This window comes from Hyperoodon ampullatus (assembly GCF_949752795.1).
Source record: "Hyperoodon ampullatus genome assembly, chromosome: 9".
Lineage (NCBI taxonomy): Eukaryota > Metazoa > Chordata > Mammalia > Artiodactyla > Ziphiidae > Hyperoodon > Hyperoodon ampullatus.
The window spans coordinates 34,758,166-34,777,627 of record NC_136922.1 but is presented as its reverse complement, the minus strand read 5'-3'; the positions used below and the strand labels follow the sequence as shown (position 1 = coordinate 34,777,627).

General features: G+C 38.4%; 1 protein-coding gene across 2 annotated transcripts in view; it reads left to right on the top strand.

The window, feature by feature from the left end:
• SP4 (Sp4 transcription factor) overlaps positions 1 to 19,462 on the top strand; it is a gene marked incomplete at its 3' end in the record, with an annotated part of 71,492 nt that overhangs the window by 19,328 nt on the left and 32,702 nt on the right. The window lies entirely within an intron of this gene.

The window sequence follows — 19,462 nt, the reverse complement described above, 5'->3', positions numbered from 1 at the left end:
AAGACCTGCCCTCAGTCCCCTGGTCTGCCAGGTACTGTCTATGATGTGGGGATGGCCTTTAGTGTTCTTGAGCCTTAGTTGTAATCACCTGTAAAATGAAGATAACAAAATGCCTACTAAACTGGGTTTTTCTGAGGATTAAATGGAGTAGCATGTGAAAATGTTTTGTAAATAGCAAAGCACTGAATGGGTGTAAACTATTATTATTATAAATTTACCCGTACTCTTTTTTTCTAAATTAATACGTGTATGTGTTTAGTATTTTGCAGTCTCATTTTCTATCACATGTTCATTTTGTTGCAACATACAGTGCCATTCTGGTAATGTATTAAACATTCAATAAATATCCAGTAGAAAGAAGTGAGACTTCTCTGTTACTTAGCTTAATTGGATGTGTTAACTATGGGTTTTATTTTCTGTTTTCTGATGCTTTGACATCTGGGGCCTCAGTGACCCTGGAGGGACTGCCCTTTCCAGGGTTAACAAGTTCCTAGAGATAGTAAACAACTCCACCTTGAGTGTACTTTTCAAATACAAATACAAATACAAACCACTCCAGAGCCCACCCCCCAACCACATCCTTTATGGCCCTCATACTTCAGGCCACTATCTACCTGCTCTAATCACAGGGCCAGGTACCAGACAGACACCAAAGGACAGCCCTCATGCTCCAGAGCCCTTTGAAATTATTCACACTGGCCAATCCTAAGCCTGTTTCCCCTGCCTCTGTTCCTCCTGCCTCGTGCCTTTTCCTTTTTGTGGAAACCACAATAAAGGCTCCTGTCCACAATTCCTCTCTGCCTCTGCCTCCTGATCCACCCTGGTGCCTCCCAGTGTGGCCTGCTGGGGCATGGTAACTCTTACCCTCCTCTGGGTAACTGAATAACAAGCTGTCTTTTCATTGGCAATCTTCTCAGCTTACTATACCTCAGATTTTCTGTTAATACATTATATTTTAAAACAGTGGACTGCTGATTTATTTTCTAATTTTTATGGCAAAGAGTCTTATTACAAAGAAATAGTACTTAATATTGCTAAGTTTAAAGTTTTCTTCAGAACTAACTAAAATAGAGATTCAGAGTGGTATTGAGATATGTATGTTTGTGTGCAGGTGAATATATACATATGTTCATGTATATAAAAAAAATTTTAACCATATTGGAAGATGACAGAAATTGCCATTTGTAAGCTACCTTTACACACCATCTTTGGCTCAGCTCTTTTTGTTTATAAGTGAAAAGACTAAAGTTTGTTTATAAGTGAAAACCCCAAAGTGGATATGTAGTTTACCCAAATCACATCTTTAGTTATTGGCAAAGTCAGGATAACCCAAATCCAACTCCCTGAGGCTTAAATAGACATGCAAATGTCATAAGCATCTTTATTAGGAAGAAAATTGTAGGTAAGTTTTTCTTGCTTCTTCTCTTTCTCAAAGGAATAAGATCTTAAAGTTAATTTTGTTTTCTCCTGTCCCAAGTGGCAGTATTTTGGTTGCTAAATAATTGTTCCAATTGTTATAATTTTTTCATTTAGCAAAACTAAAATTTGATATAGTTATTAAATTTTATTTCATAAACTATTTTTAATTCTAGAATCCAAATATTTTAAGTGCACAGTTCACCCATTTTGTATCTCAGCTCTTCATTTTTTTTCTTATTTTTGTTTTTGATGTTAGATTTTCAAACTTAGAAACTTGTAGCAGCCTTTATGCTAGACACTTCGTTGTAAACATTCTTCAGTGTTTGTACTTTTATGGTAAATTTGACTGGGCCAAATAATCATTTTGTGAACTGAGATAATATGGGGAGAAGTTGTTGAGAGATCAGTGAATTATAGTGGACAAAAAAATGAGTTAGGAGTCTTCGTGGGTTTTCTCAGTGAGTTTTTTGGTTTGTTTTTTATTTTTTTGGTAGACATAATCTTAAGAGGTACATAATACAAGATGTGGGGTGAAATAGCTTTCTGCTGTGTTCTGTATTGCTGGGTCTTTATATAAATATTGGATCAAGTTTGGCTTTTCCACATTTGAAGAAATAGAAAGGGGAGGTGGCTTTTCTTAAATTTAATTTTTATTTTATATTATAGTTGATATACAATGTTGTGTTAGTTTAAGGTGTACAGCAAAGTGATTAGGATACATATATCCGTTCTTTTTCAGATTTTTTTCCCATAAAACTTATTACAGAATATTGAATAGAGTTCCCAGTACTACACAGTAGGTTCTTGTTGATTATCTATTTTATATATAGTGGTGCATATATGTTAATCCCATACTCCTAATTTATCCCTCCCCCAGCCTTTCCCCTTTGGTAATCATAAGTTTGTTTTTGAAGTCTGTGAGTCTCTTTCTGTTTTGTAAATAAGTTCATTTGTATCACTGTTTTAGATTCCACATGTAAGTTATATATTACGATATTTGTCTTTCTTTGTCTGACTTACCTCACTTAGGATGATAATCTCTAGGTCCATCCATGTTGCTGCAAATGGCAAAATTTCATTCTTTTTTATGGCTGAGTAATATTCCATTGTATATATGTACCACATCTTCTTTATCCATTCCTCTGTTGATGGACATTTTGGTTGCTTCCATGTTTTGGCTATTGTAAATAGTGCTGCAGTGAACATTGGGGTGCATGTATTTTTTCAAATTGTGGTTTTCTCCAGATATATGCCCAGGAGTGGGATTGCTGGATCATACTGTAATTCTCCTTATTCTCCTTTTACCTTTTTAAGGAACCTCCATACTGTTCTCCATAATGGTTGTACCAATTTACATGCCCACCAACAGTGTAGGAAGGTTCCCTTTTCTCCGAAACCTCTCCAGCATTTATTGTTTGTAGACCTTTTGATGATGAGCATTCTGGCTGATGTGAGGTGATACCTCATTGTAGTCTTGATTTGCATTTCTCTAATAATTAGCATGTTGAGCATCTTTTCATGTGCTTTTTGGCTATCTGTGTGTCTTCTTTGGAAAAATGTCTATTTATATCTTCTGCCCATTTTTAGATGGGGTTGTTTGTTTTGTTTCTGCTTGTTTTTGGTATTGAGTGGCATGAGCTGTTTGTTTATTTTGGAGATTAATCGCCTGTTCGCTTCTTTGCAAATATTTTCTCCCATTCTGTGAGTTGTCTTTTCATTTTGTTTATGGTTTCCTTTGCTGTGCAAAAGCTTTTAAGTTTAATTAGGTTCCATTTGTTTATTTTTGTTTTTATTTTCATTAGGAGGTGGATCCAAAAAGATAGTGCTGCAGTTTATGTCAGAGAGTGTTCTGCCTTTGTTTTCCATGTAGCTGTCCAGTTTTCCCAGCACCACTTACTGAAGAGACCGTCTTTTCTCCATTGTATATTCTTGCCTCCTTTGTCGTAGATTAATTTACCATAGGTGCATGGGTTTATTTCTGGGCTTTCTATCCTGTGCCATTGATCTATATTTCTGTTTTTGTGCCAATACCATACTGTCTTGATTACTGTAGCTTTGTAGTATAGTCTGAAGTCAGGAAGTGTGATTCCTCCAGCTCTGTTTTTCTTTCTCAGGATTGCTTTTGCTATTTGGGGTCTTCTTTGTTTCCATACAAATTCTGAATTTTTTTGTTCTATTTCTGTGAAAAATGCCATTGGTAATTTGTTAAGGATTGCATTGAATCTGTAGATTGCCCGGGGTAGTGTAGTCACTTTGACAGTATTGATTCTTCCAATCCAAGAACATGTTATATCTTTATCTGTTTCTGTCATCTTCGATTTCTTTCATCAATGTCTTATATTTTTCAGAGTACAGGTCTTTTGCCTCTTCAGGTAGGTTTACTCCTAGGATTTTATTCTTTTTGATGCAGTGGTAGATGGGATTATTTCCTTCATTTCTCTTTCTGATCTTTCATTGTTATTGTATAGAAATGCAAGAGATTTCTGTGTATTAATTTTGTATCCTGCAACTTTACCAGGTTCATCAATGAACTCTAGTAGTTTTCTGGTAGCATCTTAAGGATTAGAAAGGACAGTTGGCTTTAAATTGGTCCTCCACACAGATACTAGTGATAGTTCTCCATTTCCTCAGAAAACTGAATAAAATGTAATATAATTACATTGGAAGGAAAAATTTAGGTTAAACTAAAGAAGTATATTCTTTTTTTTTTTTTTTTTTTTTTTTTTTTTTTTTGCGGTACGCGGGCCTCTCACTGTTGTGGCCTCTCCCGTTGCGGAGCACAGGCTCTGGATGCGCAGGCTCAGCGGCCATGGCTCACGGGCCCAGCCGCTCCGCGGCATATGGGATCCTCCCAGACCGGGGCACGAACCCGTATCCCCTGCATCAGCAGGCGGACTCTCAACCACTGCGCCACCAGGGAGGCCCAAGAAGTATATTCTTAATAATGTAAGTAATTAAATAGGGCATAACTTATTGAGGGAGGATTTAAATCTCTACCCTTGAAAATCTTTTATGTATTAACTACCTTTTGGATTGTTCTAGAATTGCATGCCAGCTGCTCACCAGGGATCCTCTAATTTTCTAAATAAGAGAAATTAAGTTTTTTGATCATAAATAAAAAGAGAAATTAAGTTTTTTGATCATAGAATAAATCTGGCTACTTCCTGCCAGATTTCCCATCTGCCACCTCTTATACCTGGTCTGCCAGAGGCCCAGAGACACTCTTATTACAAAAGCATTCAGCTTTTGTAGTTGAAAATGAACAGCTATAAATGGGAGGTGAGTAATGGTCCGCTCTGCTTCTTCTAATAGTAGCCTGATTATCTTGGCTTCCTCCAGTCTGCAGAGACAGTGCCTTGCATATAGTTGGTGCTTAATAAATATATGACTCAGGAGATGCAGCTCTATTGAAAAAAAAAATTTGTATTTAAAATACTTGATTCCATTTTCCATAGTATGTGGGCATTTTTCAAAACTTGTCAGTTATTTTAAGGACTGATATTCATTTTAACTGTAGTAATAATAAGCACACAGAAACTTTGGATTTCACCTTTTAGAATGCTTTGCCTTTTTTGTTAATTGAATAAGATATGATCATCTTATTAATCCCATGGTAGCATGGAAATCTCTATTTTTTTTTTTTTGGCGGTACACGGGCCTCTCACTGTTGTGGCCTCTTCCGTTGCGGAGCACAGGCTCCGGACGTGCAGGCTCAGCGGCCATGGCTCACAGGCCCAGCCACTCCGCTCATGTGGGATCTTCCCGGACCGAGGCATGAAGCCGTGTCCCCTGCATCAGCAGGCGGACTCTCAAACACTGCGCCACCAGGGAAGCCCAAAATCTCTATATTTTATATTAGTATAAAATCTTCTGATTTTATTTAATGACGTATTAGTTCTATACTGAGTTTGTGTATTGTAACTGCTAATAAAAGTTACATTAAACAATTAAGTTTTTTCTTGTGTTTTAGCATTGTAGTTCCTTTTTGTACTGAAATGTTAGATACTCATTGGACAGCCATAGTTCAGATACTGTAAATCTGGCCAAATTTTACACCTTGTTGTTTAGGATTTTAAAATCATTCGTAATTCTTTGTTTACTAATTAAAACAAATTTTTATGTGATACAGGTCTACTGGTGCCCTTTGAACTTAAGTTAGTAAGTTGTTAGGGTTTGTAAGAAATATAACTAAATGTAATTTTATTTTGTTTTCAGGCTATTCTCTAAGTTTATAGAGGATTTACTGGGGTGAGAAATAAGAACACTTGCATGTTCCTTTCCTTTTCAAAATCATCAGGGGTAAGCAGGCAGGAGTCTTCCTTGATAATGAATAGATCATCGTCTGCCCAAGCTGATAAAGCACATTGAATTTTTCCGAGGGACAGCAAAATAGAAATAGAAAATAATAACTAAACTCCCTAATGTGACAAAGGGGATAGGGATATGAGTGTGATCCACTGTTTTTTTTTTAATTAGTTCTTCTACTTTATATGATTTATTTCCCAGCTATTGTTATATATCATGGTTAAATGTACATATGTAGAAATAATCTTGAGATACCTTAGCTGTGAGTAATTAATGAAATAAAATATTAATACAGGTGTATTGTAAATTCATTCATGGTCTTTTGGTGCTTTATTGTGATGAAGAAATTAAAAGGACAAAATAGTTAAACTTAGGAGTTCTTAGAACTATTTAAGAGGAAATGTAGAGATCATTTGTTAAGAATTAGACTTTGATTATAATTTTACAGTGGAGTTCATTCATTTCCTTGTCTGCACACATCTTTAAATTATTTGAGTTAGTCTCTTCCATCAAATGCACAAACAGGTCTGTCTTCTAAGATTTATTTCTGAAAATGAGATTTTAAATTAATCTGTGAATTTATGTAAGTGAACAGAACCTTTTCTTTGTCTGTGTTCTAACCCCCCCAAATATGCCAAATGTTATTTCTGTTGAAGAAAGTCAATATAATTTTAAAAGTTCTCCCCCCCACCCCCAAAAATGTGCTCATACTCATCTTAATTGGAACTGAAAAGAGGTGACTAGAACTGAATTCCCCACAACTGAAGATGGGTCTGGATTGCATGGTAGGGGATGTAGGATGGTTCTTATATGGTTAGAATGATTCCTTCTATGGTTTTAGAGAAAATCTGTGCCTGGTTCATGTACACTTGGAAGTAGAAAGCTAGTCTTTCCTGGTTGTTCAGTTTGCTGTTTAGAGATGAATCTTAAAATAGCCATCTATGGAGTTAGACTGATCCGTGACAGCCTAACAGTGTTGGCTCAGCCTCTCTTGGCCCTGAACTGTACAACTATTTTAAGCTGTGAGCCTAAGAACTGACAGAGCATACTGTACCCTGGTGGCACTGAGTGCCACTTCTGTGTTTCCAGGGCTGGACAGATCAGCTGTAAACTTCTATGCAATTAAGACTATCATTCTAATGTTTTAGGAATCCTCATACCAAACTACACAAGCTAGCTTGCCTTGATGTATCAGATTTCATTAAAATAAATACCATTGTGGGGGGAAAGAAAGATAATTAAAACAGAAACCCTATATTTTACCTGTTTATTTTGAGCACTGCTTGTTTGGGTGAACTGCCTATACAAGAGAAAAATCCCGTCATTTGATGATCATTGTTAAAAGATTTTGCTGTTTTCAGATGCCAGTACACTATTTCCTGATTCCGTGATTGCCTTTGCCAATTCTCTGCTGTCATGTCAGACTGCTTTTTTCCCCTATTATTTCCTATCATTGAGTTGTTAGTGTCCCTGGTTGCTGATTTTCTCTTTTTCTTATTACTTGTAAACTCTCAACTACATATCTTTTTTTGTGATTAGTCCTTAAGTTCCTACTAAGTGTAGGAACACAGAGCACAGAGCTAAATTCCTAGAACATAAAGATGGTATAAGACATAGTCCCGGCCTTCAAAAAAGGTTCTGTTCTATGAGGAGACAGGATATTCATTAAAATTAAAGACAGTACATAGAAATAATATAGTAAAAGCAAGCTGAATGATAAAAGGTAGTTATATTGAAATTAAAAGCAGGAAGATGCCACTGAGAGCCAGGATAGAAATGAAAGGCTTTATGATGCCTAGGAGGCTTGAACTGATTCTTGAAGGAAGGGGAAGACCCCCAAAAAGCATGAAGTGTAAGAAGGAACGCATTATTGGCCAAAGAAACAACAGGTACAAAAGAGAGGAAGCTGGAATGTGCTTTACATATTTAAGAAAGAATTGGTAGATCCTTTTAGTTAGAACCAGTCCCCTGTGGGTACAGTACTGTGAAATCAAAGTGGAGACTTTGAGGGCAATGGTAGAAGATGCAGTTGGCAAGATTGGTAGAAATTTGGTTATAGACTGAGAGTGTCAGACCAAAGGCAGGGCACAAGTCCCTGAAGGAGTATGTGAATGTGTTAATTTTTGGAGGGATAGAGGAAGGGAAGTTTCATTTATGAAGTGGTATTTTAGTTCTATTATCTAGCAGACATAGGAGAAACAGGAAAGCCAAAGACATAGGAGAAACAGGAAAGCCAATTTTGGGACCGTAGAGTTAGCTCAGATATCAGTGATGGGAAATCAGAACTTGGGTGTAAAGTGTGACTCAAGAGACTTTAAGAAAACAATTGACAGGATTTGATGCATGACTATAGAGCGGAAAGAATAAGGTAAAGGTAATCCTTAAGAGTTTGAGCCCAGGTGGCCATGAGAATGATTGCACTGTTAAAAGAAACGACATTGAGAAAAGCAAAGTGATGAACCTGAATTTTGATATTTTTAAAGTTTGAGTTAATAGTAAAACATTTCTTTGGATATGTCCAGTTTGTATTTGGAGATTGTATCTGAGAAGAGGGATCAGAGTTGACGTTCCGGATTTGGAAGTCTTCTGCATAGAGCTGGTAGTTGAAATTATGGCAGTATGTGAGATTGATGAGGGAGACAGTTTTGAGTTTGAAGTGCAGTAGAGTGACAAGTAGCCTTAGGGTTACACTCAGTCTTCTGGGGACAAAGGGAGGGTTGAGTCTAGAGAAGTGAGAGCAGTCAGGGAGATAGGAGGAGGACAGGGTTGTATGTCAACAACTAAGAGGAATCTCAGAGTGTTAAACATTGAAAAGATGACTTGGAGAGTGAGTGTTGAGAAAAGTTCATATTGAATTTTGTGTTTGAAACTTGATGAGATCCTAGAACTGTGCTGTTCAATATGAAAGCCACAAGCCACATGTGACTATTTAAGGTAAAACTAACTAAAATTAAAAACTTATTTTCTTACTTGGACTGCATTTCGATAGCTAATAGCCACATGTGGCTAGAGGCTGCCATACTGGAGAGCCCTGATACAGAATTTCTTCATTATTGCAGAAAGTTCTATAGGACAGTACTACGTTGTAAAGCTTAGGGAATGTTACAGCAAAACTGTGAAAGCATTTAAATGGATGAGTGAGTGGTGAAAATATGACCTAGCAAGTGTAGGATACACTTTGGATAAGTTTGATTAAAACGGGAAGAGGACACTATATTGGGGGCTAGTAGAGGAAGGCTTTTTAGGACTGATTATGTGCATTCATTTGGTAAAAATTTATTGCGGTCCTATTAGTTGCTAAGTACTATGCTAGGTATAGAGACCACAATGCTAATAAAGAAGGCATTAAAGAGTACATAAATATGTAACTGGAACAGGGATGTGGGCGGTTGATTAGAAATCAGATTAGTTATGATGTAGTGTGATAATGCTTTAAATAGAAGGAACTGTCTTCTGTGGGGACATAAAAGTGCATAGTTGGCCCCGCCCTCCATATTTGCGTGTTCCACATCTGTGGATTCACCCAACTGCAGAACATAGACAAAGGACAGGTAAACACTTCAGTGGTTGGTTGGATCCATGGATGCGGAACCTGTGGATATGGAGGGCTGACTATGGAACTTGAGCCGGTTTTGGTAAACACAGAGGGTCCTGGAACCCCTGAGGATACAGTACTGTAATCAAATGAGGGAATTTGTGAGGAAGGATTCTTAAGGAGGTGATACAGGATAGCTCAGATAGGATGGCAAAAAATTAGCCAGGTTGGCAGAGAAAGGCTATTCCAGCCAAAGGGTCAGAGTCATGTCACGATGTGATCAGGGAACCACAGATAGTTTCATGTGTTCAGACCAAGATTTTATATGCTCTAGTTGTGGTGGCAAGGGCCAGGTCATGGAGATTCTTCCCTTGTCATGATAAGAATTGAAAAGGGGGCTTCCCTGGTGGCGCAGTGGTTGAGAGTCCGCCTGCCGATGCAGGGGACACGGGTTCGTGCCCCGGTCTGGGAAGATCCCACATGCCGCGGAGCGGTTGGGCCCGTGAGCCATGGCCGTTGAGCCTGCGCGTCCGGAGCCTGTGCTCCGCAATGGGAGAGGCCACAACAGTGAGAGGCCCACGTACAGCAAAAAAAAAAAAAAAAAAAAAAAAAGAATTGAAAAGGTATCCTGAAAGCTAAGAGGAACCCTCAGGGACCTTAAGAAGTGGAATATCATGGTCAAACTTACATGTTAGGTTGCATAATATGGACTTGGATGGGAGGGGGCTAATCTGATTTCAAGGAGATTGGTTCGATAGGAACGTAGAACTAGTGGAGAGGGAAGGACTGGAGAGAGAGAAGAAATATGTTTTCTGAGGCAGTATTAGAAGACGAAATCAGTTTGTTTTCTGAGGGGAATTACCACTGGATATGGCAGAAGTTCAAAGAGGCAAGGGGCTATTAGCAAAGGGTGCCAGATGAAGCCAGAAGAGGTTGCTGAATTGAGAGTGTGTTCGCAGTCAGATAACTAGAGAGCAAGGTGAGGATGAGGATGAAGTTCAGAAGTTTTGGGATTAGCAGTGATTTTAGCCAGAGTTTGTGGTTCTGTGCCTGAACCTTGGAATTAGACCTTGATTCAAGTCTTGGTTTTACCACTTAAATCTCAGTTAAGTGTTTTTCTAGATGTTAGTGTCCTCATCTGTAAAATGGCAATAATAGTGTTACTTTAGTGGAATAATATATGTAAAGTCTTTGGCACAGTGTTTAGAGCACAGAAAAGTTTTCACTAAGTGCTAGCAACCAATTTTTGTTATTATAATTATTTTTCTTTTATTGAGTTCTTCCTTTCTATTGTCAGTGTTCTTTTTCAGGGACTCATCATCTGGAAGGTAAAATAGCTTCTTCTTAACTGGCTTCTCTGCCTCTAGCTTTTCTGTCACATACTTGACATTGCAGTTTTCCTAAAACCCAGGTTTGATTGTGTACTCCTTTTCCCTTCGTCAGAGCCTTCATAGGTTTCCAGTTGCAGACTTTTCAAGTTATTAATGCTTTTTTTTTAATTAAAAAAATTTTTTTGGCTGTGTTGAGTCTTTGTTGCTGCACGTGGGCTTTCTCTAGTTGTGGTGAGCGGGGGCCACTCTTCGCTGTGGTGCACAGGCTTCTCACTGCGGTGGCCTCCCCTGTTGCAGAGCACGGGCTCTAGGCTCCCGGGCTTCAGGAGTTGTGGCTCGCGGACTCTGGAGCGCAAGCTCAGCAGTTGTGGCGCGTGGCCTTAGTTGCTCCACGCCATGTGGGATCTTCCCGCACTAGGGCTCGAACCTGTGTCCCCTGCATTGGCAGGAGGATTCTTAACCACTGTGCCACCAGGGAAGCCCTAAAGAAATATTTTGGGTTACGAAGTTAAGATATTTTTACTGGTAGGGTTATATCGTAAAGAAACTTCGGAGATTACTAGTGTTTGTTTTCTTACAATCAGCATTCTCACTGCTTGCTTCTTAATTCTGCTTAGATGTCCCTTCTAAGTGTATTCATTCTGTAAAAATAGGATAGTTCTTCCTTTCACTTTCTCGAATTCAGGTATCAGATCATTAGTGAAGTTTAGTGTTCATTTTTAAAACGTTGCCCAAATCTGCTCTTCATGGTCGACATCTGCTTTTCATGAATAATGGCAACCACTTTAGGACTTAAAATGAGAGTGAAAAAGCTTAATTACCACCTGCCATGCCTCATCAATAGCAGATCCTAAGTGATTGGAGTTGCCTTTCCTTCCTAGTTCAAGGAGGTTCAAAAGAGCAACACCTTCAAGCATGAAAATTGGTTGGCAGGTTTTACTTATGTATACCTCTGAGATACCTGCTCTTGAAATACAGCCTAGTGTCTATTAGGTGTTGTTGAATTTCTGACCCATTTTAAGAGATGTACAGCTTGTAAACCAAGCTTGACCTTGTTGTGTGTGGAGTTTTTTTTGTTTTTTTCAATAAATGGTAATGAAAAGCAAAATCTTAAATTGATGCATAGGGCTGGTTTAGGCAGCTTTCCTATCTAATCTATGTAAAGGTCATGTTAGAACACTGATAAAGTCATGTCCATAATGTAATATGGAGGATTTAATGATGGGTCTTCTACAGGTCTTATTTGAAAATTATGAATAGAACTTCCACACTCCATTCCATTGATTGTTTGGCAATGTTGTATCTAAAGTGTGACCGTGAATCCATTAATTTTCTGTTTAAGACCATTGATAACTCTCTATTGCCTCCAAAGCCCAAATAATATCCCTGGTTCCCAAGGAGATACCATAGCCACCTGGAAAAGAGTGCAGGGCTCTGGATTCAGGCTGAACAAGGTTCACACCCTGGCTTTGTAACTTGATAGCAGCTGTACTTGATAGCAGCTGTATAACCTTGGGAAATTTACATAACCTCTCAGAGCCTTCAGAGAGGGCATTAGGTGATAAAGTATAAAGTAGTTGATTATGTATTCTGGCCATTTAATAAATTCAGTAAATGTAGGTGATTATTATATGGCAGCTATTCTCTGGTTGGGGAAGGGAGGGGTGGCCATGATATTTTAACAAGGATCCACCCCTCGCACCCCCACCCCAGAAAGTCACTTGTTTAAGAAACTGAATAAGGCCCTTCCTGATCTATCCCTCCAGCACTACCTTTAGCCCCTCGTTTCCTGGAACTGTAATCTCCAGCAATATGCTGTCTCAGAGATATGCCTGTAAATATACCCATTCCCATTGCCTTCCTGTTTACCTTTATTCTTTCTACCTGGCAGTGATTTTATCCCCTCCATGAAACTTTCATTGTTTCTCCTTTCCAGTAAATCATCTTCCTCTGTACTACTTAGGCATCTTATGTATGTTTTTGTTGTAGCACATATTATAATTATTTGTTTAAACTTGTCTTCCCCACACGTTCGAGTTTCAAGTCAGACTCTATTTCTCCAGCAGTGTTAAGCATGTAGCAGGTACTCAGGAAATGTTTGTCGAATGAATAAATCTCACTTGTACACTAGGTTCTTATGCAAAGATCTAAGACTTATAGAAATCTGAGCGGCTGTTATTAAGTATTTGTACTTAACCAGTTATGCAACTTCAGATGTATTGGAGTTAACATTGAGTGTTTATTGTACTCCAGACATTGTGCTAACTGTATTACATGCGTTATCTCAGTTACTTCCTGCCACTCCAAGGAAGAAACTACAGAGCTTGAGAACTCAAAGATAGATCTGCCTGACTTCAAAGCTCTGTTTAATCTATAGGTATTGCTAAACTGTCTGTTGTACCTACTCAGGGACTCAGTATAGGTTTACAACTTGTACATGACCCATGGTAGGTCATGGAAATCATTTGCTAATATATAGTTCACCTTCATTTAAGAAGTGCAGAGAAGACTCAGTTATTTCTTAATGTTCTCAGGTTATAGTTCATCTGTAGAAAAACACAGAGTTGACAGCTCTTCAATAGGTAAAGAAGTATTTTGGAATAAGCATAATTTCAAACTCAAGGTATTATTCTTTTTACTACCACTGTACTATGGAATCTATCCAAGTCATATATCTGTCAAAGTCTGTTCCCAAATGTATATTACTCTCTTTGTAAGGGCTTTAATTCAGAGTCCTGTAGTTGCTTTTTTTTTTTTAATGGAGACGCATATAGTTTATCATTTTTCTAGGCATATAAATGTACCATGTTTTAATTTTTCATATATTTGATTTTGGTTCTGGTTGTTTATAATGAATAAATTAGGGCCATGAACATTAGTTGATTTATGGAAGCTCAGTTTAAGTAGGGTTGCTTAACCTCAGCACTATTGACATTTTAGACCAAATGATTCTTTGTTTTGAGGGCCTGTCCTGTACACTGTAAGATGTTTAAGAGCATCCCTGGCGTCTATCCACTAAGTACCAGTAATACTGTCCAAGTTGTGAAAACCAAAAATGTCTCTAGATATTGCCAAATATCCCCTGGAAGACAAAAATACCTCCAGGTGAGAATCACTAGTTTAAAGAGACTTAGAGCCAACAAGAGTAGAATTTTTAGTTAAAAATTTTTTTTGAACAGCTTTATTGAGGTGTGATTCATATACCATATGATACAGCCATCTAAAGTTTACATTCAATGGCTTTTAGTGTATTCACAGAATTGTGTATCCATCACCATGATATAATTTTAGGACATTTTCATAACCTCATAAAGAAACTCCAGGGACATTAGCAGTCACTTCCCATTTCTTCTCCCTACCCGCCCTGCCCCCAAGCCCTAGACATACCTGGTAATCTTTTTATGTTTAGGAATACACAGCCTTCTTGTCTGTTTTAAGTTAGATTATAAGGCAACCAAATCCTATTTCAGAGTATAGTTATTGAAAATTATTTGCATCAAAGTAAGGAGACATATATTCTTTCCTTCAGAAGCCTTTGTATAGACAGACTCCCAGGCAAATCTGTAGAGGAAATAAATAAACCAAAATAGGCTGATTTAAGAATCATTTTAATGTTTTCAGAAGAGTAAGAAGTCCCTCTAGCCCTCCACAGGAAGTTTTATATTATGGAAGTCAACAGTTTTTGTTTTTCCTGTTCAAATCTAGTAGATAACCTTATATCCTAGACTAAGTGTAAAAAACACAATTATGAAACATGTATTTAACATAGTATTTTGAACCTGTGCTTCACTATTATTAAATAGATCATTTTCAGTGAATTGGTAGTTGGGTTAATTTTTTTACCAATAGATAGTTGGGGTTTCTTTTATTTTTCAAATGTATAGGCCTATTTTACGTACACAGTAATGTTACCTGTCATTCAAATCTTGCAAGTCATGTTTTTTTCCATAAGAATAAATAAGGACCAGTTGGATTATATTCTCTTATTTATAAAATGAAAATATTAACTGTCCTACTTCCCTCAAAGGGTTGGTGTGAAATGCTAAGAGGATCAAATCAGTACAGTCAAAGGAAGTGGACAATAAGGTTGTATCTTCATCTTTTATTATTTCTACTTCTCCCCTTGTGTTCCCATTGTATTTAAATGTTGTGAAGGCATCAGAGTTTTTAAAATGTCATTTATAGCTGACTTTGCAGGGCTTGACCTAGCCATATTTCCTTTGGTTTTAATATATGTGCTTAAAGCTTATACATCATAGAAAATATTTTAAACAAGACAAAGTGTCCTTAATAAATAGAGCTACAGAAAAGAAAAGACCTAAGCCATAGTAGATAAATGGCAAAGGATTTGAACACACAGTTCAGAAAAGGTATTCAGATGGCCAACACATATTTGAAGAACATGTTCAATTCTATTAGGAATCAGATAAATGCAGATAAAAGCAATAATAAACTTCCATATTGGGTCTGTTAATTACCAGCAGGTTTTTTCCTTTTAAAATTAATCTTTAGTATGCTAGTAATACATGGAAACATTTTCCTTGTTAAAAAAAAAAGTGCAGGCTAACACTCCTGCTGACTACATTCCAATCTCTCAGACCCCCTTTTAGAAGTAAGCACTGTTAATCAGTGTGTTACATATCCTTTCAGACTTTTTTCAATTTATGTATTAGGTGTGAAAATCATTGTAGGAAATATATAGTGTCTGTAGTATATATCATAAGGTAAACATCAGTAACTTTGTTTCATTCAGCCATATATTTTAGAGGTTTATTTAGGTTAGTGCATAAAGATTTCTTTCATTCTTTTTATCTATTACAGAATATTCTTTTTTTTCCAATATACACTTTAAAATTATTTATTTATTTATTTATTTTTGGCTGCGTTGGGTCTTCGTTGCTGCACGTGGGCTTTCTCTAGTTGCGGTGAGCGGACTTCTCATTGCAGTGGCTTCTCTTATTGTGGAGCACAGGCTCTAGGCCCTTGGGCTTCAGTAGTTGCAGAATGTGGGCTCTAGAGCGCAGGCTCAGTAGTGGTGGCGCATGGGCTTAGTTGCTCCACAGCGTGTGGGATCTTCCTGGACCAGGGCTCGAACCCGTGTCCCCTGCACTGGTAGGCGGATTCTTAACCACTGAGCCACCAGGGAAGCCCCAGGATACTCTTATTGTATAATAGTTCTGCAAGTATGATTCTTCTGGAAACAATGTTAAGAATGAACTTATAGAGGACAGTGGTAGCGGGGAGACCTGTTTAGGAAGCTGTTGTAGTAATCAAGCAAGAGAAAATGGTAGCTCGGAGTACCATTTTTGTGGGATAACCTGTCTGATTCCTAGACAGATTCCCTGTGAAAAATCTGTGTGGAAATGTTCCCTGGCAGATGACAAGAAGAGTCTGACACTTATGAGAGGTGTTTGAGCATAAGGTACAGATTTGGGAGATACAGCTTACACATAGTAGTAAAAGTTATGAAAGTGTGTGAATAAACCAAGGAGCAAGTTAGAATGAGAAGTTGGAGCTATGTGGGGGTGGCTAGAGAAGTGGGAGGAACAACAGTGGTGAGTAGTACCAGAGAAGCCCAAGAAGGAGAGCATTTCAAGAAGAGGGTGGGATTAGCAGCTCCAGGTGCTCCAGAGGTGAAATAAGATCCAAGGGAAGAGTATGTTTGGGTTTACCATCAGAGAAATCGTTCGTTCTGTCATCATTTTAGCAGAATGATGGGTTGGACACCTAATTTCAGTAGTTTAAAGAGAGAATGGGAGGGACTTCCCTGGTGGTGCAGTGGTTAAGAATCCACTTGCCAATGCAGGGGACACGGGTTCAATCCCTGATATGGGAAAGATCCCACATGCCGTGGAGCAGCTAAGCCCGTGCACCACAGCTACTGAGCCTGTGCTCTGAGAAGGCTGAGCACCGCAATGAAGAGTAGTCCCTGCTCTCCACAAGTAGAGAAAGCCCGTGTGCAGCATGAAGACCCAACACAGCCGATAGATAGATAGATAGATAGATAGATAGATAGAAAGAAAGAAAGAAAGAACGGGAAATGAGGAGTAAAGGCAACCAGTGTAGGTGAATCTTTTAAGAATGTGACGTCAGTTTAGGTTTAAATGCTGATGGGGAAAGCTAACAGAGAGGAAGAGTTTCTGAGAATGTAGGGAGTTAGCTCCGACAGTCAAGTTTTAAGGACAGAGTAGTCAGTGGTGTCACGTGCAGCAGTGCAGTCTTATTTATGTGCATTGAGAAAATGCACATTGGATTTGGCCTTTAGGAGGAAATCTGTGAGCCAGGAACTAAGTCCCTGTGGTGGAGTCCTTTGAATGCCAGACTTTGGTCAATGGGGAATGAATGAAAGTTACTGAGCACAGAAGTGATATGATCAAAACAGCATTAAAATGTGTTTTTCTTTTAAACTTTCCTTTATTAAGCTTATGTTATTGAGTGGCTCTGTTGTTTGGGCTCTGTTCCACATCTGGAGATACAGCAGTGAACATAACAGGCAGGATCTCTGTTACCATGGCACTGAACATTCAGAAGTGAGGCGAAGACAGAAAAAATAAAAGGACAAGATAATTTAAGGCAAGTAAGACAAAACTTGGTGATGGTACAGAAATGGACTAAGGGAAGCTATGATGATGTGGTCAGGAATGGCATTTCTAAAGAGGAGGATTTGAACTGAGATCAGACTGTTACTAACGAGTCAGTGTGCAAAGATCTGGGTGCAAAGGCATCCTCGCCCAGCCTAGAGAGTGTGTGCAAAGGCCCTAAGCAGCGAATGAGCCTGATTTGTTTGAGGACCAGAGAAAAAGGCAAGTGTGTTAGGAGTAGAGCGAGCAAGGGAGAGACTAATACAAGAAGAAGCCTGAGAGGTGGGTGGAGTTAAACTTGAGCAGGGCCTTGGAGGCCTTAGTAAGGAGTTTGGTGGCTTGTTCTTGATCGGTCACAGTAGAAATGAAAGAAAAGTAGTATTGAGCTGTCGTTGAACTGTCTGGGACATCTAGGTTAAGAAGTCAAGAGAGTTGTCAGGCTTAAATATTTAAATTCAAATATGGTTTGCTTAGTATTATTCCTTGAAATAACTCCTCAAGTTGTTTAGGCATTGAACAAATAAACGTTCGTAGGGAGGCTCGAGTGTCTGTTGAAATGGTATGATCAGCCAGTGATCATGGATCTCTAGCAGTTCTTTGACATAATGAAGGGCATCTTAAATAAATATCATTGCAACCTGAAAGGAATGACCAACTGTTGTATAAACAGTAGCTGGAAAAATTACGGCCAGAAATATTTCATGACTTCAGGAGACATAAAGAATACTTGCCAACCTGAAATACCTACATCTCCATAGGGACCAAGCTGTGAAGACTTTGTATAGTGTTTAGTGCTGGTTTGAATAGAACTCCCATTTCCAAAAACACTTTTTTTCCCCCAGTAAATAGGGAGTATGTGTATCACTGTGCTTCTAGATGCATAAGTAGTTTGAATAGTTTGCTTAGCCAAGGTCATCCTTAAGGAATCTGGTTTTACCGAGTATATGGAACGTATGTGTGCCCGAAAGCTGCACTGAGGCATAATAATTATACTTTACATATTGCTTTACAGTTTACAAAGCCTTTACCCATTAGAAAATCAATTTGATCTTCATAAACAACTCTTTAAAGTAGGTAAGGGACAGGAATTTTAGGGAGGTCAGTAGTATTAGAGGTGAGGAAAGTGAGGATCTCCAAGTGTACAGTCACTGAATGGGACGTGAACTCACAACTTCTCACTTTACTTTTCATTTCTTTACCTATCACACCTTGTTAATGCAAAGGTGAACGGAAATTTAAACTTTACTAGAAGAACTAAAATATGTGTCTCTACTAAAGCAGTGACAGAACACATATTTTTTTTTATTATTAATTTTTGGCTGTGTTGGGTCTTCGTTGCTGCGCGCAGGCTCTTCTCTAGTTGTGGTGAGTGTGGGCCACTCTACCGTGCTGTGCACGGGCTTCTCATTGTGGTGGCTTCTCTTGTTGTGGAGCACAGGCTCCAGGCACACAGGCTCAGTCTTTGTGGCTCGTGGGCTCTAGAGTGCAGGCTCAGTAGTTGTGGCACACGGGCTTAGTTGCTTTGCAGCATGTGGGATCTTCCCGGACCAGGGCTCGAACCTGTGTCCCCTGCATTGGCAGGTGGATCCTTAACCACTGCACCACCAGGGAAGCCCCACATATATTTTATTTGTATTAAAGTTATTGGTGCTACCAAAGGTTTCAGATTGCTGTGACTACACAGAGGAGGGTGAGATTGACTTTGGCTGGCAGAGTCAAAGGTTTAATTTTGTTTTGAAAATGTGTGCTATTTTCTCACTTGCTAATTTTTATTGTCTTTTCGTGGTTGCTTCGCATGTTTAAAGTACTACGTATGCAGCTTTAAAATAAACCCTTTTATTTTATATGCAGTACTCACATGTTTGTTTCTGCAACCATATTTTATTCTTGTATTGCCACTCAACTCAGCGAAGACTAGTAATAATAATAGCTAACATGTAATGAACAATTATTTGCTAGGCACTGGTGGTGGTAAGGGGTTTGTAAAAATTAACATATTTAATTCTTACATCAACTCTGAGGTGGGAGCATTCCTTCATAAATGGGTGTTTTCTTTTCTGCCCCTTCACATACTTGCTATTCCCACACCTGAGAAAGTAGAACTATGTTGAGAGAAAGTATAATTATAAGGCATACTCATATACACTCGATCAACTTAAGCCATGTAAATTTTGTCATATTATATACTGCTTATCATATTTTTCCTAAGCCAACATAGCCAAGTTGGTATGTGTACTGACCTGAGAGGTGAAAACTAAGCTATATAACATGAGTGAATGAAGTAATAATAT